At 48.1% G+C, this 24,441-nt stretch overlaps 1 protein-coding gene across 1 annotated transcript in view; it reads left to right on the top strand.

Moving 5' to 3' along the window:
• The window catches only part of Rhoq (ras homolog family member Q), a 36,959-nt gene that overhangs the window by 6,358 nt on the left and 6,160 nt on the right, over positions 1 to 24,441 (top strand). The window lies entirely within an intron of this gene.

Below are 24,441 nucleotides of genomic sequence, written 5' to 3' on the forward strand. Positions count from 1 at the left end.
ACTGGACTTTTGTGGTTTTGTGTTGAAGTTTGGGGTTTCAGCCTAGCATCTCTCAAGGAGAGTATCTGTCTCTAGCGAGGACATGTGTTAGCAGCAGCAGGTACCCCAGAGGCCTCAAACACTGCAGTGGTGCTTCAGAGAGGAAAAAGGCAGCAGGCAGAGAAACCAGGCAAAAAAAACCCAAACAAACAAAAAAACCTACAAATGCAGCTTAAAAAAAAAAAAAAAAAAACCTGAACTATTTAAGACAGTGCTGGGCTGGATTTCCTTTCACACCCCAGGGGGTTGATTTTGCCCTAATTTGGCCCCTTTGGGTCGGGGAGTGGCTCTCTTTGCCCTCAGCACAGTGTTCTTCCTCTTTCAGTGCCTGTCACAGCTGCGGAAGCCTGCAGGTGGCAGGTGGCCAGCTGCCCCAGCTCTTCATGTGCCCCAGAGAGCGGTATGGGACCACTGACCGCCATTGTCTCTGGGATGCTTCTTGCCTTCGATGAGCTCCAGGAGGGCAGGGCACTGAGTGTCCTCCACCACATCCCAGAGCCTAGCCCAGTGCCTCAGGATGCTAGGCACAGATGCCTTAAAATGAATTCTTTCTCATTGGCTCTCCACTCGCTCAGCTAAAGGCTCTCCGGTGGCTAAGAGCACCAGGTACAGCTCCTTCCCTGGTGTTTCAGCTGTCATCCGTCAGAGGATAGTGACGCAGGCATGTGGATGGCGCATCCAACTACCAATCTTGTCTCTGACTTGGCTCACTAGGCTTAACCGTTACCACGCTCCGGCCTTTGCATCCTCAAGGTCCCCTGGTCACGAGGTAGTTTGGATGATGGGTTTTGGCTTCTGCTGCTGAACAGCACACCTTGTCTGTATTTCCCTGTGGCTACGATCAGTCCACTGGCCAGCTCTTCCCACAGCCTCTTTCCTTCCCTATGTGATGGGAGACAGTGTCTACCTTGCAGGTTGGCTGCACGGGTTGGGAATTACGTAGAGTTGGTTACCTCACTCTAGGGAGTGCCATACCTGCTGGGTTCTGGTGATGTGGTCTGGTGCCTGCTCTGTGACCCAGCCTTCTGTGGGGGAGAGGAAGGTGATGAGACCCTGGGAAGTGCATTGCACAGCTGGGAGGATGAAGGAGAGGAGAGCAGCTGCAGGGTCCCCGAGGGTGAGGGCTGCTGCTTTGGCTGATACAGAGAAAGGCAGGAGGCAGAAGAGCAGTGCCGGCCACCCTGGCCATCTTGCTGGCTGTGGCCATCTCCCTGCCTGTGGCCATCTCGCTGGCCATCTCCCTGCCTGTGGCCACCTCCCTGGCTGTGGCCATCTCCCTGGCCACCTCCCTGGCTGTGGCCATCTCGCTGGCTGTGGCCATCTCCCTGGTTGTGGCCATCTCGCTGGCTGTGGCCATCTCCCTGGCTGTGGCCATCTCCCTGGCTGTGGCCATCTCCCTGGCTGTGGCCATCTCGCTGGCTGTGGCCATCTCGTTGGCTGTGGCCATCTCCCTGGCTGTGGCCATCTCCCTGGCTGTGGCCATCTCACTGGCTGTGGCCATCTCCCTGGCTGTGGAGTCCTGGCTCTGCTGCTTCCCGCCAGAAAGCTCCCCTCTCCCAAACTGATGTCCACATCCACATGATAGGGTTATGACTGTACCTTCTGGTAGGGTTTGGGGGCCAAGTCAGAACTTCCTGTCTGCCAGCAGAGGAATCTCCTCCCCTGGGCACAGCGGCTCCTTTCTCTCTGTGCTGCCAAGTGCAAGTCTGAGAAGCACAGCACTAAAAGAGGCTATGCAGAGGCAGAGAGCGTGTGAGAAAGCTCACACTTTGGCAGAGGTGCTGGGAAGTAGTGTGGCGAGGGCAGGCACAAGAGGCATCCTATGTGTGTCTTTGTGGTCCAGGCGTCCCCCCTCTCTCTGCCAGCTTGAGGTGTAGGCTTGATAACTAAATTAGAGACCTCCCCCCTTTGATTGACAACTTAGTAATTAGAGAGATACTAATCTGCTGTCTTGTTGCGTCTTGGTTTTAGCAGAAAAATAAGCGGAGGAGGAGGCCTTTATTGTTGCTGTTTCTTTTGTGGTGTGGCCAGAGATATCTGGAACCTCAGGGTAGAAGTGGGGGCTCAGCCCTGAATGGTGATTTCCCACCGTGCTAAGCTTGTCTTGCCACCTTTGCTTTTTCATCTTTGCGTCATAGAGGAGGCTAAGTGGCGTTTGCCCCATTTTTTTTTTTGCAGAATCAGGAAGGTAAAGTGGTCTGCTCCAGGCCAGATAGTGGTGAAAGTTAAAAGACATGTTTCTAGGATAGGACTTGAAATGACAAGTCCTGGATCCTTGCGTTAGCCGACACTAATCAGCTTGTCCTTAAGCAAATGTCTTGTTCCCTGACGCGGGCTCCAGAGTTGACTGTTTTCTGCAAAAAATGCATTCACTTTTCTAGAGTCTGTGGGGTGGTTTCTGGGTAGGACGTCAGGGCCTGGGACTGTAATTCTTCCAGCAAATGTTGTTCCTGTGAACTTGAGACTGTTTTGTCTTGCTGTTCATATGCCCCTGAACTTCCTTAAAAAGGGCACGCCTTGGGGGTGCTTGGGCCACACTGCTGATGCGTAAGTGAACATAGCTGTCTGCCATTTGCCTTATGCCTCTCCGTGCTCACCTGACCTGCTGTCTGTCGGTCTGCTGCTTGGGAACAGCCCCGCCGTGACCACTTAGGTACCTCCTTTCTCCCCTTTAGGGGTTTTCTTATTTAGGGGAAGTTGCCTCTTCACAAATGGCATGTCTGGGATGTGGAGTATACACAGTGGTAAGAGCTCGCTAGTTACCTACACGGAAACGTGTCTCGTTCATCAAGACACATCTTCCCATGTCTTCATCGGCCACTTGCTGACCATACAGCTTACCTGCTTGAGCAGTCTGCATGGGCACCTCCATCCGTGGGCTCCCAGATCCTCTAGCTTCTAGCTCTCTGTGGTAGCTCTCTAGATGAGAGCATCTCTCCAGCTTCTCCCTCTAGCCAGCCAGTAAGCAGTCCCTGAGAACCAAGTCTGGGCTGGGGCCTGCGATAGAAGCATAGAAGGCCAGGGTCTGCTCTTCTGTAATGAATTCCTATTGAGAGCTAAGTCAGAGCAGGACTTCCCAGGCAGACAGAGCCAGACTGCATCCCTGCATGCGCTGGCCTCTCCAAGTGTGCGCCTTTATGCCATAGCCTGTCTGGGAACTTGTTAGGCATCTCAGATCTTAGGATTCACCCTACCGCCTAAATCACAAACTTGAGGAGATTATGTTGGTCCAGACTGGATGAGGAATTCTGATACAGGCCAAAAAGTCAGAGCTGCACAGACGCTGTTTGTGAGACCTGGTGTCTTCTCTCAGCAAGCTGCCTTTGTCACCCACTGTACACACTGTCCCAGTGCCCGGGGAACATGATTGAACTTTATGCTTAATCTTCTCTCCTAAACATTCTTGTGGCCTCCTTCCTCATTTTGAACATGTGTTGGGACTCTCCACACTTGCTTAATGAATGGCCTCCTCCCAGCCTGCCTGTGGACACAGGAGGAAAATGGAGGTGAGATGGCATGTGCAAACCTTGGTTCCATGAGTGTGATGTCTGCCGGAAGGGTGTGCAAATAGTAGACTTCACAGGTATTCCTTGATTCATGCCAAGCTATGTTCTCTCCTGCCTGTTTTGTAGCTTGACAGATATGGTCTCTTTAGCTGAGGCTTGTTCATGGGGTCCAACCCTGTGTCCAGCCCAGATGTCAGCTTGCCTCTGTGTTGTCTTAGTTCCATAGATGGGAGGTGGCACCTTTCTGGTATTAAAGTCCAGGCAGATCCCAGTGGCGGAGGCAGGGGAAGTGCTGTGTTGCTCAACACCCACCTTGGCAGTCTTCGCTCTTTCCATGGCTGAGCTCAGTGCTCTGTGGAGTGGCCTCTCTTTCCACTCCTCTTCTCCCTTACTTTCAAATGTTATCTTTTTGTTTCCCTTAATTTTTTTTTTTTTTTTTGGTTCCAGTCTAGAAGCACCATCCTTTGACTAGCATAATGGTCAGTAGTGTGAGCTGCTGGATCTGCAGGCCCCTTGTAGGAGCTGCCACTGAGGGTGCTTGCTTCTGACTCGCCAGTTCAATGAAAGCCCCTGGTGTCTCCAGCTTAACTGCAAACAGCTGTCCTCCCCGGCCAGCTGGCTCAGAGCTCACTCACTCTTATTACCTGAAGGTGTCTCTAGAAGCTTCCTCAGCCCTGAAAACCTGGGGACAGAGCTACATGTGGGGAGAGGACAAAGGGGGCGCAGAGGAGGGATGGAGACTTCTGTTCCCATACCATCGACTCTGTCCAACAAAGGCGTCACCCAGGCATCATCCAGAAAATCAAGAGAGTCATTCTGAGATGGCTCAGCTCAGAGGCTGCCTCCCATCTGAGGTTAACACAGACTCCATTTTTGACTTTTAACCAAATAACTGAGTGCCCTACAACCTGGCACTTGGCTTTGTCCCTGGGTAGATCTTTATTACCCATGAAGATTGTTGAAGCCCCTAAGGGGCACTGTGTGTGATATCGCCTTTTACACAAGGTTTGGAAATCGCCGTAGGAACCCGGTGAGTGTTGGGTTTCAGAGAGTCTGTTAGTCAGATAATTATGGAAAAAACTGACTTTCATAAATGGCTCTGCCGTTTGGAAGAGGATTCTGACCTGTCTAGACATTATCGAAGGCTTGTAAGTGGTGGTTTTAATGCATTGCCCATGAAGGCACAATGACACTCACTGCAGAGCCCAGAGCAGACAGACAGACTGCCAGATCTACTTACTGGCTGTGGGTTTGAACTGTTGTCTAGTGAGAATAGAACTGTGTGTTATGTCAGGTGTGCCTCCAGAGCGGCCTGTGCAGACCAGAGGGAGAGAGCTGTGTTGTTCAGGTGGGCCTCGACAGGCACAGACACCTGTGTGTGTCATGTGGCCACTTAGGTGACAGAGGGGTCAGTAACCAGGAAAGTGGGCAAATCTTCCTGTGGATCAAACTTTTTCACTGCAGATCAAACTGCTGATATACATATTTACTCTCACTTTAATATTTAAAGCTAAGATATTATAAATTGCAGACCATTTCTATCATCTCCCACCCCCAAAAAACTCCACACCCATTATTGGTCACTCTCCGTACCCCCTTCCTCCCTAGCCACCACTGGTCCACTTCTGTTCTGTAGATTTGCTGGACGTTGTGTATTCAGATTTGCTCTTTTTTCTTTGGCTCTTTCATTTGGCATGTTTTCAAGGTTTATCTGTATTGTAGAATGTCAATATTTCATTTCTTTTCAGCTGGATTGTCTCTCTTTCGGTCTTTTTCCACAGACATTCTTCTCCAGGCTTTGGAGATCATACTTAGTATAGATGCAGAATGCAAAGTTCTCCTGGCCTTTGACTCCTAAAGGAATGGGGGTGCTCTCCCCCGTCCTGTTCAGGCAGAGTGTCTGGAGAGCACCCCCGACTCAGAAAATGGCTTTATTGGGAACAGTCGTGGCTGGTTAGATCCATGGGTTTGATTATATCGTTCTGGAAGAGGTAAGAGTCTCGGTGGGGTTGCCAACAGGCACGAAGTAAGAAGAATACAAAGCCACAAACCAATAGGTCACAGAAGAAGAACAGCAAGCAGCCAATCAAAACTCACTGTGCAAAGATATACAAATAAAAAGATTTTTAATCTATTGGACTGGATCAAATAGGAAAAAGTGATATCCAAGAGACAGGAGAGTCTAACAGACATGGGCAACCTGTGGGCTACATGTACCTCAAGATAGCTATAAATGTGGACCAGAAAAAAATATATATAAAACGTATTTAAAACATCCTGAGATCTTTGTCTTCATGAGAGATTTTTGTTAACTCACAAAGTTCTTGAGTGTGAACTTTGTAGATGACAGTGCTGATGCATCACAAGGCTAGACACAAGGGATGTAAAGTGAGTGAATGAATGAATGAGTGAATGCATGCATGAATGAAAAGGTTGGACGCACCAGGCTGTTGGGAGTAAAAACTGTCCCGCTACCTTGAGATATCTGACAAAGCCCCTGAATTAGCAGCGATCCTTTCCTCCGAATTTATAACCAGAAAAAGATCAGAGTACACAGAGGTTTACATACAAATGGTCTTCACAGTGTTACTTGTGACAGTGATCAACTATGAACACATTGAGGACTGGTTAAAAAAAAAAAAAGACAATTATTAAGCACAGAATGACGTGTGTTAGGATAACAACAGCTATTAGAAACCGCTTTCACACCGGGCGTGGTGGCGCACGCCTTTAATCCCAGCACTTGGGAGGCAGAGGCAGGCAGATTTCTGAGTTCGAGGCCAGCCTGGTCTACAGAGTGAGTTCCAGGACAGCCAGGGCTATACAGAGAAACCCTGTCTCGAAAAACCAAAAAGAAAAAAGAAAGAAAAGAAACCGCTTTCACAAATATTTAAAGAAATGTAGGATGCTAATGATGCATGCAGTGTGAAAGCATGAATGAATACTGCCAACAGCGGAGGCTACAGCGGAGGCTACAGCGGAGGCTACAGTGGAGGCTACAGCGGAGGCTACAGCGGTGAATGTGTGTGCACACTAAGCAGGGAGGTAGGAACAACAGAGTCTGAGCAGGGGTACTGAATGATTTTAGACATTTCCCCCCCAGGATTTTTAAAGGTCATTTTATTTGTATCAAAGTTTTTATGTGGATGCTCTAAGAGTCGGCCGTCCTTGGTAAAGGCGATCCGACCGCTCCCTTCATGCTTCTCCTGTAGCAAGGCTGTGTCCCCTTTTCTGTGATCTCCACTGTCTGCTCCCAGGTGCTTAGTTCAGGAACAAACGTTTAGCCTTCACACTCTGAAGGCCCCAGCACTCCCTCAAGGCACTACCCACGTCCCAGGTACTGGCTTTGCAGCGGCTGTTTCATGATTTCAGGCTGACCAGTGGTGTGTTTCTGCTTGTGACTAGGTAGGTGGTCACAGGTGGGCCCCGTGCACGGTGCCACACCCGCTCCTGGCCTCCTCCTGTGTGGATGCAGAGGTGGGGATTGTCTTCTCTTGCTCAGCTCTCACTGCACCCCCCCCCACACACACACTGTTTCCCCTCCAGCCCGACCTTCACGACCTTCACGCAGTCACCTAGCCCAACATCCTGTCAGTCTCTCCTTGAGAGCGTCCCTCCTCATCCTTCCAGCTGCTCCTAGCGGCCTGGTGCCTCTCATGCTGTACACTGTGAGTTTCCTGGTCACAGACCCTTAGTTAAATCCCCACGTTCAGGGTTTCATGGCTTCTTCTGTTCCTCACTCTGCCAGAGGACATATTTTAAACAGTTTCCGGAGTGAAGAAGGTTAGTCACGGGCAAGTTTTTTGATACCAAATAGGTTTGGTTTTTTGGTTTTTTTTTTTTTTTTTATTTCTTTTGTCTCCTCTCAACCCTCCCTCCTCAAGACTGGGTTTCTCTGTGTAGCCCTGGCTGCCCTGGAACTCACCGTGTAGACCAGGCTGGCCTCACCAGCTTTCTTGTTTGTTTCTTTCAGACTTGATTGGCTTTTCTTTCTTCTTCAGAATTTCAAAGGCATACCTTTTTCTTTTCTAGCTTCTGTTATGTTCTTTGAATCTCAAGCCAACTGGGTCTTGATCTGTCTTCAGGAACCTGGCTCTGGAAACGGTTAGAAAGGCAGAAAGCGTCTGCTGTCGGGTAGGGTCCGGCTGGTAGCTGGACACCCCCTGCAGTCTGAAAATTCATATTCTGCTTCTGGGAAACACTTTGATTCATTTCTTTTATTTCTCCACTTCCTCTTCCTTTACTTCTCTTACCTAGGTTTAAAGGCCAGGCTTCCTGGAACATCTTCTTAATTTCCTTATATTTTACTTTCTCTGTTCATTTTGCTCTATCTTAGGGTTATTTCCTCAATCTTATTATTTGCTGGTATATCCCTATTTTGTTTTTTAAATGTGATTCTATTTTTAACGTTGAACAGACTTGCTTGTTTTCTGGGTGTTCCTTTTTCCTGCCGCTGTTGCTCAACGAGGGGTTTTTGTTCTTTTGAGACAGTCTCACTATGTGGCCCTGTTGGTCTGAACTCACTATGTAGATCAGGCTGGCCTCAGACTCAGAGATCTACATGTCTCTACCTCCTAAATGCTGGGATTAAAGGCATGCACCACCACACTTGGTTTTCATAACACACCTAGTAGTTTTTTGATGGAATATTCTCTTAATTTCTCTAAGGATGTTAATGATAATTCCTTTGAAGTTTGATTAACTACAGTATATTGATCTAGCTTATTATTTGTTCTTGATTTTTTTTTATTATGTCTAATCTACAAACTGAATTTTATCATAGGTATGTGTATATAGGAAAAATACAGTATATTAGGCCCCACACTTCCCTGTGTTTGAAAGTCCAGGAGTATTATGCTACAGAGCGACTGAGTTTAGTGACTGTGGTATGTGTGCCTTTGGGAGTGACTGAGTCTAGTTAAGGAAGCTTTTCTTCCATCAAGCCAATCGATGTCTGTGTCTCTGTGGGGTGCTGGCTGTAGATACAGCTTAGTCCTTTGAATGGACCTTGCTTTCTTGTATCTTTGTTTTTTAGAAGTTTTTAGCCTTTCATCTCAACCCCTACCACTAAAGAAGTCTAACTTGGAATTTCTGAAGGTTCTACTCCTTAGCACATAGGAGATGGGTACGTGAGGGGGTTGTTTATGTGTGGGCTGGGCTATTGCTCTTTATTGGGAGGAGGCTGTCTTGTGCACTCTGGGATGTGAGGAAGAGCCACCCATGTCTGTTGTCCTCCCCACATGTGCTAACAGTACCCTCCTCCAGCTGTGGCAATCAAAATGTCTCCAGACAGTGACATGTGTTCTCTCGGGGCACCACCACCTGTACTCACTTCATGACCTGTCTAAATCTTTTCATTTTGGAATTCTATAAAGTCTATAGGTTTTTGTCTTTGCTCTAGAGCTAAGACATTGTCTTAGATTTCCATCGCTATGAACAGACATCGTGACCAAGGCAACCCTCATAAAGAGAAACATTTCATTGGGGCTGGCTTACAGGTTCAGAGGTTCAGTCCATTATCATCATAACAGGAAGCCTGGAAGCCTGCAGGCAGACATGATGCTGGAGAAGGAGCTGAGAGTTCTGCATCTTGATTCAAAGGAAACCGGGAGAGACTGACATCCTCAGACAGCTAAGAGGAAGCTCTCTTCCACAGCGGGTAGAGCCTGAGCGTAGGAGATGACTGCCCAAGCTCACCCACAGTGACACACTTCCTCTAACAAGACCACACTTCCTAACAGTACCACTCTCTGTGGGCCAAGCATATTCAACCCACCACATTTATGTTTCCTAGAAAAGAATTTATCCAACGGCTGTATGAGTTGGGACAGAATTACCAGTGTCCCGGAAATAGGTGAACAAAGCAGCTACGAGGGCTTGATTTTAAGCACATATTCCCCACCCTTTGCAAGGTTAAAGAGTTTATTGTGGTAGAGAAGGGGATCAGAAATTAAACCATCCTCACCTTTGTCCTATATTCAGAAGAGCACACTGCCCCAGCCTCACCCCGCCAGGCCCTGGGTCCTGTGATGATGCAAACAGCCGCCTGCAAGAGCCCCGCTCTGCGGGCTGCCTTAGGAGATGCAGCCCTGGATTTGCTAAGCTGCTCCAGTTTGTACTTCTTGCATCTAGATTCTAAAATTTTGTGCTGTTATCTCTTTCCAATTGGGCTTTTCCATGTAGTTTTATGCCTTAAGGAAACAACAACAACAACAAAACAAAACACCCCCCCCAAAAAAAAAAACCTTGGAGGTACTTAGAGGACTCTGGAGAGATAAGCGATAAATGTGTGTTCAGTCAGCTGGGATCTAGCTGAAGTTGTCCCCTTTATAATTAGAAGCATAAATATGTTCCGGCAGCGGCTCCCTTCAGAGCTGCCTCAAGACACTGCGAAATGAATCTGTAAGAAGCTCGCTTGGCATTCAGGCTTTGGAGCAAAAGTTATTGAGTGTCTCAGAGATTTTTGTCCTTTGAATCCTGCAACTGCAGCAAGGCCTTTCCCTTCCACACGAGAACCTGGCTCTCTGGTGACCAGAGTCTGTGTCCACCAAGTCCAGCCAGCTCTTGGCAATCGGAAGACTAATGTATTGCAGCTACGGTGACTCTTTAGGGTCTGTATAGACCATGACTTTCTAGCAGACACGTTTCCCATGCAATCCCAAATACTGTCTTTAGGTTGCAGCTGTCTTTGCTTGCCGTAGAGTCACCTTAATAAGATTTGGTTGCTTTCACGTTCCCCTGTCACCTTAGTCACCAGCACTACCGATGACTGGTAAACACGGATTTCCATTCATCCAGGTATCAAAATGCAGCCTGATTGCCGGTGGTTAAGTGACCTGCTGTGACCCCTTTACGTGGACTGTCTGCAGTGTGGTTGATATTGGAAGGCTGGAAGGAGCACTTCTTGCTTTGGGGCAAGGGCAGACTGTCCTAGTTAGGGTTTCTGTTGCTATGGTAAAACACCAGGACCAAAAGGAAGTTGGGGAGGAAAGGACTTACTTGGCTCACACTTCCACATCACTGTCCATCACTGAAGGAAGTCAGGACAGAAACCTCAAATAGGGCAGGAACCTGGAGGCAGGAGTTAACGCAGAGGCCACAGAGGAGTGTTGCTTATTGGCCTGCTCCCCGTGGCTTGCTTAGTCTGCTTTTTATATAGAACCCAGGACCACCGGCCCAGGGGTGGTACCATTTACAGTGGGCCCCACATGAGTCACAAATTAAAAAATGCCCTCCAGGCTGGCCTGACCCCTTTCTCAATTGAGGTGTCCTCCTCAAAGATAATTCTAATTGTGTCACGTTGACATGAAACTGTCCAGCACACAGACCTTTACACTTTTCTAGATGAGGAGACGGCATGAGCATGTGGGTTGGGGTGGAGAGGGGACACCCTGGGTGGAAGAAGTGTCCTAGGCTAAGAGGGAGGCAGAGGATTTGTGCAAGAGCATCCTGAATGGGTGAGGGCAACAGGAGCATCCCGGGTCCATTGTGGTGAGACTGGGCTCTTGAAGTGAAGCCTTGCAGAGAGCTGTGGCAGGCCTGGAACACTCTGCTCAAGACTGTGGGCTTTCTAAAGGTCCAGTCAGGAGCTAGTGATGTGTGCAGCTCAGGGCTGTTAGCAGAGATAACGGGACTCATCTGGTTAGTGATGTGTGCTGCTCAGGGCTGTTAGCAGAGAACGGGACTCATCTGCTTATTTCCTCCATGTCTTCTTCTAAGTCCTCCTGAGGGGACAGAGCTTCTACCTTCTGATTTCCTGTGGTACCTAGCATGCCATGCCTCTGGTCACCAACCTGTCCCTGCACTCAGGGATTCAAGGATTAAAGGTCTTTTTTTTTTAGACATGTGTACTATTTAATCTCAATGGAGAACTTATCAGGTCTAACAAATATCTGTCCGTTGGCTTTTTTTTTTTTTTTTTAATGGTGGATGATGAGGTCTGGTGAAATGGCTCAGTCAGTAAGATGCTCGCTGTGTTAGCACGAGGACCTGAGCTTGGATTCCTAGCACCAGTCCATAAAGCACCGAGTGGGACAGGTGCTGGGGAGGCAGTGGGACAGGTGCTGGGGAGGCTGGGGCTTGGTAACTTTAGCCAACTTGGTGAGCTCTAGGTTCAGAGATCCATCATGTCTCAAACACTAAGGTAAAGAGTGATGGGAAAATATCTGATGTTGACCTCTGGCTTCTGCACACATGTACACATGCACATATGTGCACATGCACACACAGCACACACAGCACACATGTACACACATGCACACACAGCACACATGCACACACAGAGCACATGTACACACAGCACACGTAGCACACATACACACCCAGCACACATGCACACATAGCAGACACAGCACACATGCACACACAGTACACATGCACACACAGTACACATGCACACATAGCACACACAGCACACACACACACAGCACACATACACACCCAGCACACATGCACACATAGCACACACAGCACACATGCATACACAGCACACATGCACACACAGCACACATGCACACATGCACACACAGCACACATAGCACACACAGCACACATAGCACACACAGCATACATGCACACACAGCACACATGCACACACAGCACACATGCACACATAGCACACATACACACACAGCACACATACACACCCAGCACACATGCACACATAGCACACATGCACACATACACACATAGCACACATACACACCCAGCACACATAGCACAAATACACACCCAGCACACATGCACACACAGCACACATGCACACACAGCACACATGCATACACAGCACACATGCACACACAGCACACATGCACACATAGCACACCCAGCACACATGCACACACAGCACACATGCACACATAGCACACACAGCACACATGGACACACAGCGCATATGCATACACAGCACACATGCACATACAGCACACATGCACACATAGCACACATAGCACACATGCACACACAGCACACATGCACATACAGAGCACATGCACACATAGCACACACAGTGCACATGTACACACAGCGCACATGCACACACAATGCACATGCATACACAGCACACATGCACACACAGAGAACATGCATACACAGCACACATGCACACACAGCACACATGCACACCCAGCACATCATGCACACCCAGCACACATGTGTACATGCACACATTCATACACTCTCACGAAAATGATGAGGAAAGGGGCTAAAGAACACTGACTAAACACAGTTACACATGCGGTTTCTGAGAGGCAGCACTTGTTCTCAGTCCAGACCCTGCACTCCAGACCTTCAACCTTCGGCTTAGAGACTTCTTGCCACCAGATTGCAACAGCTTCATTAAATAATCCAGTGGCTTGTTAACAAGAGAACTCCATTTTCATTTTCTAGGCAGCACATGATACAACTTCCATGATGGACTGTGAGTTCTAAAGGGACTCACTGGGGGAGTTTCACAAAGCTGGGTACGGAGCCGGAACCCAAAGGCTCCTATATAATTCAGCCAGCTTATAGGGTGTGGTCTGGACTTTGGAATCTCCCCTGGGAACCCTTTGCTTCTGGGACAGTTTAATCCCTGAGCCACCTAGAGTTGGGCTGCTGTGTTCACTGCCCTGGAGGGAGGGATGAGGATGTCCCAGATTGACCCTGCCTCTGAGGTTGTATAAGGATTGGTAGAACACTCGCCTGGCAGCCATGAAGCTCTGGGCGTTGCAACGCTGTGAGCTTAAGCTTAATGCTGTGGGCGGCGTCAAGGTCAGAAGTTCAACCTCATCCTCAGCTACACAGCAGCTACACAGTGAGGAGTGAGGACAGCGGCCTCGTGAGACTGGCTCCGAAAACTACAGGAAGAATAGACGTGAAGCCACTGCACAGACAGACACTGTCTGTCCATCTGGTGCCTTTCTAATGGTGGCTGGTCACTCATCCACGGTAGTGCTGTCACAGTATTATCTGGCTCTGTGTTCAGTCGGTGGGAAATCCGGTCTGGACTGGATGAAGAGAGGCTGTGTAGCGGAGTGCTCACGTTTGTGTACATGTATATGGTCGGCCTCGGTAGCCTTCCTGAGGTAACATGTCTTACTTTCTGAGATAGTGTCTCTCGCTGGCCTGGAGTTTACCAAGTAGGCTAGTTTGACTGGCCAGAAGAGAACTGCCCGTCTCTACCTCTCCGGTGTTGACATTACCAGCAATGCCACCATACCCAGCTTTAGATTCCTATGCTTGTAAGTGAAGTCTTCCCTGACTGAGCTGTCTCCTTAGCCCCGTTCACACACACACGCACACGCACACACACTCACTCACACACACACACGCGCGCACACACACACACACTCACACATACACACTCACACACACACATACACACACACACATACACGCACACACGCACACACGCACACACGCACACACACACACACACACTCACACACACACACACCTACTTATAGCTCTGCCTCAAATCTGAAACTGCATAGAGAAGAAACTCCGCTGCAGGGATGTTACAGTCCAGCAGCCACTGTGTGCTAAGTGCCCTTCACACCCCAGCTCTTTTAATCTTACACACACACATGCCCTGCACACCGCACTTGCTGTGGGGATCTTTAGTAATCTAGAGAAAGGAAACAGGAAAGAGAATCTACTGGAGGCTGCGCAGCTAGCAAGCCCAGCCCAGGTTCAGGTCAGTCTCAAACCTGGCAAGACTTCTGATGGCAAAACTCGCTGCTTATAGGACTTTATGTGGCCTAGAGTTGTGCCCAGCTGTACTTTGATAAGCTTGTAGCTTACAAGTGACAAAGTTTCCTCGAGCCTCTGTTTCCTCATCAGTAAGGTGGAAGCAGCCCTATCACTGGGGTGATGGTGAAGCCCAGTGAAAGCAAGACTCAGGTAGCCTCCCCAAGACCAGGGCTGCAGGACCGCACACAGGACCGCACGGAAATCATCACAGTACAGCAAGGTCAGAGCTGGAGGAAGTAATTCAGCATGGGGTAGGAGGGAGTGCCTTAGACATGCCAGGAGGTAAGCCGTGCTCCAGAGCGTGGAAGAAGTGCATAGAGCAATTCTGATGCCCTTGACTCTGTCTCCCGAGGGCCGAGCACACAGGCATGTGCACTACAAATGGCTTATATGACACTGGTGAGGTACCCCAGGGCTTCTGGGATGCTAAGCGAGCACTCTACTCACTGAGCTGCATTCTCAGTGTGCTTTCTGTCATCTCTGGGTTTCTTACAGTGCCTGACACAGTGGATAGTTATGCTACTGTGTTATTAAGGGATAATAACAAGGAAAAGTCCTGCGGGTAGGCACAGCTTCTGTGACTAAGTTGTCACATATACCGAATTGGACTTCCTCTAAAGACTCCCCATGCTCCTTTAGAACTGGAGGTGAATAGGGACACAGGCAGGACACTGACCCATGGCTGAGCACATTCTGGCCTCACTCCACACACTGCAGAGATGGGGAGAGGGACAGAGGCGTGTCAAGGGAGCAGCAGCAGAGGCAAGAACATTTTGGAGTGCACAAGTATTGCTTCTTTCTGATTGGATAGCTTAGGTCATGCGCCCATACAAGACCCAGAAGCAGTGGTAGAAGTCGCCACTTAGCTCATCCCACGTATGTATGGCCCTTCTCTAGCCCAGCATGGGCTCACGCTCCCCAGGGCCAAGGGTCTAACTGAGTCAGAGGTCTGGAAAGAAGGAGAGAACAAGGATGCTGGGCAGACAATATCCTCTTCATCTCAGCCACATGAATGTCAAATTGATGTCAAGGCTGTGGTAGGTACCAAGATGCTGGGAGTATGTCCTGTGCAGCTCCTGGGCTGAGTGAACTTAGACTGAACTTCGTTCAGCAGAGAAATAGCCCTGTTCTCAGGAGCCACTTTGGTCCCTCCTGAAAAGTGACAATAGCAATCGAACAAATTAGCATGCCACTTGAGAGTTCAAGGAGCTAAAACACTTTCTCTAGCTCCGGCTAGCACAGTGGAGGCTACCTGAGACCTGGCTGCAGGTAACTTCCTGGATGCACCTCCCACCAGCAGATACCTGATACCAGGCCCTGTGGGCCTGCTCTCGGGGAGCCCTGAGGGGGAGACAAATAGAAAAGAGACCAAAAAAAAAAAAAGTGTCCAAAGCGGAGTACAGAGAGTGGGATGAGAGATCTGAAGTGGCATCTAGCTGAGATCTGTCAGATGAAATGATTTATAGACCAAAGCTCACGGAGTGAGTAGGTGCTGCCGCGGAGGGGTGGTGGGGGGGGGTGGGGAGCAGTGCGGAGAGGGAAGGGGTGTGAGCCTCCTGAGTGGTCCGCCAACTGGAGCCCTGTGCTTGGACTCCTGTGTGCATTGGAGCTGCTACTGAGGATTTCTGGATTTCTCACTTGGGTAGATGGAGTGCGCAGCAGTTTCTTTTATTGAGGCAGCACACTCCCGAGCTGCAGATTTGAGAAGTGAATTTAGTTCAGTGTTGTCAACTTCGTGAGGTTCTGATTAGGCCAAGAAGGGGCTTTCGAATACAGAATTCTGTCCGGAGCTACCCAGGAGATGTCTCTGCTCAGCACGGCCAACACTGGCCCCCAACCCTGGCCCCCAGTGTCCTCCCTAACGGTTTGCTCCCTCCAGTGTCCCTCTGCTCTGTAAAACCAACCAGCCACCCTTCTACAAGTGCTACCGAGAACCCCATGTCTAACCTGCCCCCCAGCCTGAGGTGCCTCTTGACTTGAGAAGCCACGAGTTTTCTGGGGTGCCTCCACTTAATCCACGCCACCATCTTTGTTCTCCAGCATCCAGTGAGAGCCTGTCTTGGGTCGCTGCTGACCTTCAATTTTTTGGAATGTCCAGTTCTGTGTGTGATCCTCCCACCTCCAGCGATCCAAGCTGACTCCCTGCTCAGCTCTCTGTGCCCATGGTCTTCCCAGGGGCATCCGTGACCATCAGGCCTTGTGGCTGGCCTGTAACCTGCTCTCAGACCTCAGGTTCTCTCTGACAGAATCCATCTTTCCATTTAACCCTTTTCCTAGTTCCTGGGCCATTCCCTTCCTGGCACTGACCCCCGTCTGTGCTGGGTACCATTCCTGCAGGGGACAACTTCTCTCAACACCAAGCTTCAACAGACTCGGCTCCCTGCTCCCATTTATAGCAAAAGCTTCTCTTCTGTTTATGCTCATGTGAACTCTATCGGTGATACAAGGGCTCTAGGGTCATGATTTTAAGTCAACATTTAACACTCTACGAGTATGAGGGACGGCTCCGGGAAAGCAAGCCATCTCAAAGTTATTTATTTCAGTACTAAATTCCTAGGCTCCTGGGGTGGGAATATTCCTGGAATCATAACTTCATAATCAGGTACCTGTAATTACCATAAATGCAACAACAGTCACTGAAGTGACTGGCATAATCATGTTTTTATTGGCCATTTGGATGCTAAGAGGAATATTGCAAGAAGCCCGTGACCTTGGGCAATGGCGGACCGGCCTGTGATGTTTCAATGCTTTGAACAAAATTCAGTTTACATTGAGATTACCTTCCTAGACATTTTCTTTAAATGGTGCTTTTAAAGTGAATCATTTATGCTAATATATTCAGTCGTGGCAGGCCCTAGAGTTGTGTAACTGCTAAGTTGTTTCCGTATTTCAAAATGCCGATAGGCAAGCAGTTGCCTGGGATCCAGAAGAGAGATTTCAGAACGCCTGGAGAGATCCCATTTTCACTTGGGCAATCAAAAGCAACTCCCAGGTTCCAGAGCATTCGCCAGACAGAGTCGCCTTGCCTAGACAAAAGCCCCTCATTTTCTGCAGAAGAGCAGGAAGGCGGACTCGCACCTGCTCTCACTAGTGTGTACGCCACATTGTTGCCAGGCATATGTCAGAGTGAATGATCCCAACAACATGAATTTCCTGCCGGCAGGTCAGGCAAGGCATCCACCCAGGAGAGTAAGCTGGCATTTAACTCCGTTCCTGGTGCTGGAGGCCAGCTGACCTCTGTTTTAGTAAAAGTGGCTTGTAATTATAGCTCCTAACAGTGTAGAATTTCAGCTCCAAGACCTCCCCAGTCAGGGGCGTCACCTCACCCTGCACAAAAGAGAGCACTGGCCGCAAGGCTGTGGCTTATCTTTTTTTGGAAAGTCAGGCCGATCTGCAAGAAGAGCGGAAAGCACTTGTCCGGCTCTCTCCTCTCAACATATGTACGCTGTGTTTACTGCCTCTCCGCCAATGGGGAAAGGAAGCCTGCTGGACGGAGGGCCTGATTTGACTGGGTCTCGAGCCTCTGCCTTATGGGGTCAGTTTAGATGAAACAGAACCCCGCCCAAGACGAGTTTTATCTAAGAATATAAGTCTTCTCCTAAGGCTACTCCCAGAGTGAAAGGCAGAGATGTGGGGACCTGATGGCTTGTTCAGTCCCCTCCTTTTAGAGAGAGGAAGTACAGTTCTATGAGGGTCCTTGCTGGTTGTCCTTCTGACCCACGTCATGTACTTTTCCTGTCCTTTTGGGGCTATGATCAGTCAGGTGGCCACAAAGAAGGTATTGATGGGAAAGCCAACAACTTTTGTCTAAAGTAATTGTTAAATTAATGGGAGAGACTGACTTGTTAACTAATTCTCTCTCTCTCTCTCCTCTCTCTCTCTCTCTCTCTCTCTCTCTCTCTCTCTCTCTCTCTCTCTCTCACACACACACACACACACACACACACACGATGAAACACTTTAGAAGTCAGAATGCAAGCCTTCAAGTTCAGTAATTCTTTGCCTAGAGCTAATCAGGCCCATGACTTATAAATACGATTTCATAACTAAAATGAAGGTGGAAAAAAGGTAGGAAGAGAAAAGACCAAATATGCAACATGGTTTTGAAATAATAATTGCTTAAGAATTTATCGCACTCTCAATATTATTTCTCCTCCCCAAATTTCCTTTAGTCTCCAGGTGAGGGAGGTGGTAGGAGGTAAGTGGGTGGGCTTGGGAGACTCATCAGTGGGGGGCTTTGAACCAGATTGATCCAAGGGGCAAGGGGACTCGACCCAGGTTCTCTGAGAAAACAAGGTGTTGTTATTGTTCACAGTGCTGGGGATTGCACCTGAGCTAGGCACATTCAGAGGGAGCGTTCCACCACTGAGCTACCCAGCCCCAACGCCACCCATTTATTTATTTATTTATTTATTTATTTATTTATTTATTTATTTTAAGATGAAGGTTTATTGTTAGTGATGTGAGTGTAGTCGGGAGTGGGGTGACATGCACATATGAGTACAGGTGTCTGCGGAGAGGATAGAGGCATCACCCCCTCCTGGAGCCATTGTAAGCTGCCTGGCACCTGTTCTGGGAACCAAACCCTGCGCCTCCGAAAGAGTAGTGTGTATGTGTAGTGCTGAGCCATCTCCCCAGCACCCCCTAGAGTTACTCTTGAGTTCATTTGTTTATGGTAATGAAGAATCTAACCCAGTATCACTTTGTTCATGCCAAGCAAGTGCTCTACCACTCATTAAGGTAAAAAAAAAAATTGTTATTTTTGTTTGACACAGTTCAATAGGAAAGAAACTCAAAAGTGACAGTGACACGACACAAAGGAAACAAAGTTTCAGATGCTATTGTTAACACAGAGCCTGAGCCTGCTTGGCCTTGCATAGCACCCTTTGAGGGCTGGGCTGTTTCCACGGGGCAGGGTGCCTATTTTGGGGTTCTCAATTGAAACATGTTTCAGAGAGGGACAGCGACTGGAAGGGACAGTTGCTTCCTGTGTATAGCCGAGCCACAGCTGTCAGGGCTCTTTGTATAGCAGAGCCACAGTTGTCAGGGCTTGTTAGTTTTTCTAGCTCCAAGAATAATCAGCAGCTGTCTTGGACTTAGAAGGCTGGGGTTTGGCTGAAAGAATTAGTCCTCTGGCCCCACTTTCTCTCCTTCACAGCGGGAAGCTTGTGGACTTTGGTAATGGGCTATATCCCAGGTGACTGGGGAGTGTAGTTTCTGGCAACAGCAGTTTCTGGCCTTTGAAGCACTTGTCACTGACCACCTCCCACTTCACTGAGGGTCCCAGAAGTAAGAGGCTTGGCCAAGGCCACACTCCCTGTATGTGTGCAGTCTGCTCCAGATTAGGGTCTGACTCACATGCACGCTCTGAGAAGCCTCTTATTGGCATCTCCTCCTCAGCACGTTGGCACATACAGCACTCTGACTTGTAATCATGAGTTCGCCAACTTGTCTGCCTTGCCATGCACTAAGAGCCAGGGCCTTTTGACATTTGAGTGTCACCTCCCACCCATGCAGTCTACCTTGGGACTCACTTTTTGTGTGTTTGTGGGGCAGTCTATAGTTTCATCCCTTCAGGGATGTGGCTTTCTGGTTTTCAAAGCCCTAGTGAGATACTTGTTCATCAAACATCATTGCCTGAGTTTTAAACATATATCTGTTGTAAGAGACCTTTGTGAACGTTTTGAACATATTTGGTAAATTGGGTTTTGAGTCGTGTCCTTTCTTCATGTCCCTGTTTATAGAGCGATCCCAAGCACCTTGGGGCTGTTGAATCTGGCTTGGAGTTTATCTATTTACCCGTTCCAGCCTCTACTCTGTCCTGTTGTTGTTTATGATCATCCTTTTCTATGTATGTCTTGACTTCTCCAACTAAATTATAAACTCCAGAAGGCACAGTTAAGTCCTTTATTTGTGAGTGTGTATCCTTAGGACATCTTCATGAAGTGTAATCTGAACAAGTATTTGCTGAGGGCTTTGGAGTAGCAGAGGCAGGTTGTCCAGTATCAGTGACAGGTATTTGTACTTTGGATGTAGATTTTAAACAGATTCAAAGACCAGCCATATGGGAGGGAATGCCCAGGGCTGCATGCAGGGAATAAGAATCCCACCGAGGGGTGAAGGCCCATGGCCCTGCCGGCTGGGCCTGTGTGCCTGAGTCTCAGACAGGGCACCCGCTTTAGCTCACGGTCATTCCTGATGGTCTCTCTTTCTCTCGGAACACGCATCTTCTCTTGTCTGTGATTCTTGTCATGTGCTAAGTGGATAATAATTTTTATCAGTTCTGGTTTTCAGTAATGCAAAACCCACTCAATAAGCTAGCAGAATGTGGGTTTCTAAAAATGGAAACCTCTGTGGTATATAGGCGGCTGGTAGGAAGCTAGAGGATCCCCTTGGCAGCCCGAAAGTCCTGTGAACGAAATTCAGTATTTTGATGGTGGCTAGTTACCCTTTACGACACTTAGCTGTGCTCCCGAGAATGAATGTTCTAGTTAAATGTTTAAGCACCTACGTTACAAATTAAAACTAATATATACAATTGGTTTGCTAATTAGGAGGACACAGGAGACTTGGTTGAGAGCTCTGACTTGGACACTCGGTCGTTTAAAAGTAAGGGCTGGTACGTGAAACTCTCACGTGTTCTGTTTGTGGTTTCTAGCCTGAGATGAGGCTCCGCAGTTCTCCTTACTGGAAGACCCACCGGCTTACCTGGCGTTCTTGTAAACACGGTGCAATGGGAAGAAGCAGTTTTATGTGATGCTGGCTACAGTATGCACGAGGGATAATTTGCTCTCTATTATTAGCCTTCTAATTACTCAGTTGGATGAAAGCAGGAGAGACCTCATTCTCAAATAGCCCAGGATGGCAGGAAGCAGCAGTTCATTTTAGGTGGTCCAGGCTGAAGAGGCGTCATTTACTCCAACAAGTTCTGTGCAAACTTTCAACTTCCATCTGTTTTTAAGGCCCTAGCTCCCTGCATGTAATTGTTCTAACAACAACAAAAAAATGCAATTGCATAGATCCCTAGAAAGGTTTGATCCGATTGTCCTCCCTCATGTCCACATGTCTGTCACTGGGGAAAATGAGGCCTGATTAACCCTGGTTATGAAAGAAATCAAGCTGGATTAATGTGACTAAACATTTCTAGGGAATTTGAGTTCGACTACTCTTTCTTTTCGCAGCCCTCCAAAGAAGGAGCACACAGCTCTCTTTCCCTGATGAAGTATACTTGGCTACAAGTGAATATGCAACTTGGCACACTTAAAAACTACATGTACTTCTTTCCTGTTTCCAATTGTCTTAAGCGGGTTGCGTTCCAAAGTGCCCAGTTAATTCCGTGATGACAAACTGTTCTCCTGTCCATCAGGAAAGCATTTGCCCTTGAGACTCTGCTGTCGTGTCGGTGTTCTGATGAGAGTGTAGGAAATTTTATTTCTCAGTAAAGAAACTTCTCCATAGCTGCTGGGAGATAAAGCCAGGGGCACGGGGCTTTGGGGCGCATCGGAGGATTGCTGGGGAGTTGGGGAGGTCTGTTAGAGCTGGTAGGAGTCCTGCCATGCTCTAGGTGGGTGCTGGGCACTTCAGTGCACCCCCTTATTCACACCTTGTCATCTTGGGGGGTAATCCCCGTAGTTTTGTGTCTGTGAGAATTGGAAATCTAAACGCTGGTTTGCGCAGAAGCCTGGAGTGGCGGATGGGGTGGTGAAGTGTGGGCTGCCTTCCTACCCTCCTCTGTGCTGCCTGCCCTCACGAGGCTGCTGAGTGTGCACTCAGTGCACACTACTTAGCCCTCCAGCTGCTCTTCCAGAACAGGTTTGTGCAGTTTGTTTTAGATTTATTTTACGTGTAGGGATTTCTGCCTGCATGTATGTTTGTGTACCGCATGCGTACCTAGTACCCTCAGAGGTCAGAAGAGAGTGGCCCATCCCTTGGGACTGGAGTTGCAGGTGGCTTGGAGCTGCTGTGTGGGGACTGAGAATGGAACCTGGGTCCCCTGCAGGAGCAACAAGCGCTTTTAACCCCTGAGCCAGCTCGCCAGCCCCCACACATTATACTTGAAAATCATGTTTTGTTGTGACATTTCCATACATACAGTTATTTATATTTTGGTTGTATCCACCCTCCCAACGGTCATCTCTTGTCCTCCTTTCTCCCTGGGTCTCTTACCCTTCCCTAGCAGTCCCTCACTACTTCCCGAAAATAACCAGAGTAGGAGAAGGAGTTAAAGGAGGACAGCACAAGAGCAACAAACTGGGCACTTAACCACACTACTGCCTATGGCCTGACTTCTAAACCCAGGGCACAGAGGTAGTTAAATGCAAGTAGCGACTTCCACACTGAACGTAAAGGCTTGGCCTGGAAAGATGGCTTGGCGGTTAAGAGCAATAGTGGTTCTTGTAGAGCATCTACATGCTGGCTCAAAGCTATGTGTAACTACAGACCCAGGGCATCTGACACCTTCCCTGGCTTGGTGGGCATTAGGTATATACAGGCAAAACACCCATGCACATGAAAAAAAAAAAAAAGAAGAAAGAAGGAAGGAAGGAGAAACATAAAGATCATGGAGGTGGGGGATGGCATTTTCCTATTGTCCTGACTATAGAGTTACTGTCAGCAACATGAATAAAGCTGCCTAGAGTACATTGTCATTGGAAAGACTAAATCGACGAGACACAGAGAGAGATATACACACTGCGTAACAAGTTCCACTTTACACACTCTGCCCTTCGTTCGTGTCTACAGATTTCATAGCCAACTATGAAATTTCAACCAACTGTGGATTGAAAACATTTAGTGAAAATATACATAGCATGTGCAGATCTTTATCCTGCTCTTATTTCCCAAGTGTCTTACTTAGAGTTTCTAGTGCTGCAGTGAAACACTGTGACCAAAATGCATGTTGGGGAGCAAAGAGTTTATTTGGCTCACATTTTACTATTGCTGCTCATCACGGAAGCAAGCCAGGACAGGATTTTAAGCAGGGCAGGGATCTGGAGGCAGGAGGTGATGTAGAGGCTATGGAGGAGGGCTGCTTGCTGGCTTGCTCCTCATGGCTTGCTCAGCCTTTCTTATAGAACCCAGGACCACCAGCCAAGGGATGGTCCCATCAGTCACTAATTAAGAAAATGTCCAACAGCACCATTTTAGGCATTTTCTTAATTGAGGCTCCCTCCCATCCAGTGACCCTAGCTTGGTGAAGCTGGCTTAAAACTAGCCAGGAGGGCTGGTGAGATGGCTCAGTGGGTAAGAGCACCCAACTGCTCTTCTGAAGGTCCAAAGTTCAAATCCCAGCAACCACATGGTGGCTCACAACCATCCGTAATGAGATCTGACTCCCTCTTCTGGAGGGTCTGAAAACAACTACAGTGTACTTACATATAATAAAAATAAATAAATGTTTGAAAAAAAAAAAACTAGCCAGGACACTAAGAAATATAATAAGACAACTCTTTGTGTTTTACTGGGTACTATAAACAATGTATCAGCAATTTAAGATGTATACAAGGGTGTCTAGGTTACATATAAGTAACAGCACCATATTAAAGAAGGGGCTTGGAGCGGCTGCTGATTTTGATATCACAGGGAGTTTGGAACTGATCCCTCGCAAGGAAAATGAGAGTTGCTGGAATTGAAAATTATGGTGAGAAAAGTGTCAGGTGACATGAAAGGAATGTACTTCAGTAGGAAAATAATGAGGCAGAAACTAAATGCATCTTTGAAATTACTCTCATAGCTCCATGTTTATATTGTTCTAGTAGTGAAGTGGGTCATTTAAGAAGGTGGTCTATACCAAAACCAGTTTCCATGAAACCAGACGCCTCCAGCCATGGCAGAAATGGACCCCTGACTCCATTCTCTTGCTAGAATGTATTGTGTCACGTAAAACAGTCCATGCACAATGAGTTAGTCGCTGCATTTTGTGGCAGCGACTGAAGCACCTATCAGGAAGAGAGTCATGAAGCAGCTGTTTAACCCATACAACAGTCTAGCATATTTTGGTGGGTGTGGAAAGTTTGCCAAGACAGACCACACAAGGTAGTCACAGAGCAGAAGGCATCGTTTGATCACATGTGTAGCTATAAGAATGTCTGCAGTTCTGGGAGTATACATGAAAAAAAAACCAACCAAACAAACCCAAAAACAAAAAACAAAGAACCAAACCAAA

This window comes from Mus musculus, chromosome 17 (assembly GCF_000001635.26).
Source record: "Mus musculus strain C57BL/6J chromosome 17, GRCm38.p6 C57BL/6J".
Taxonomy (NCBI): Eukaryota; Metazoa; Chordata; class Mammalia; order Rodentia; family Muridae; genus Mus; species Mus musculus.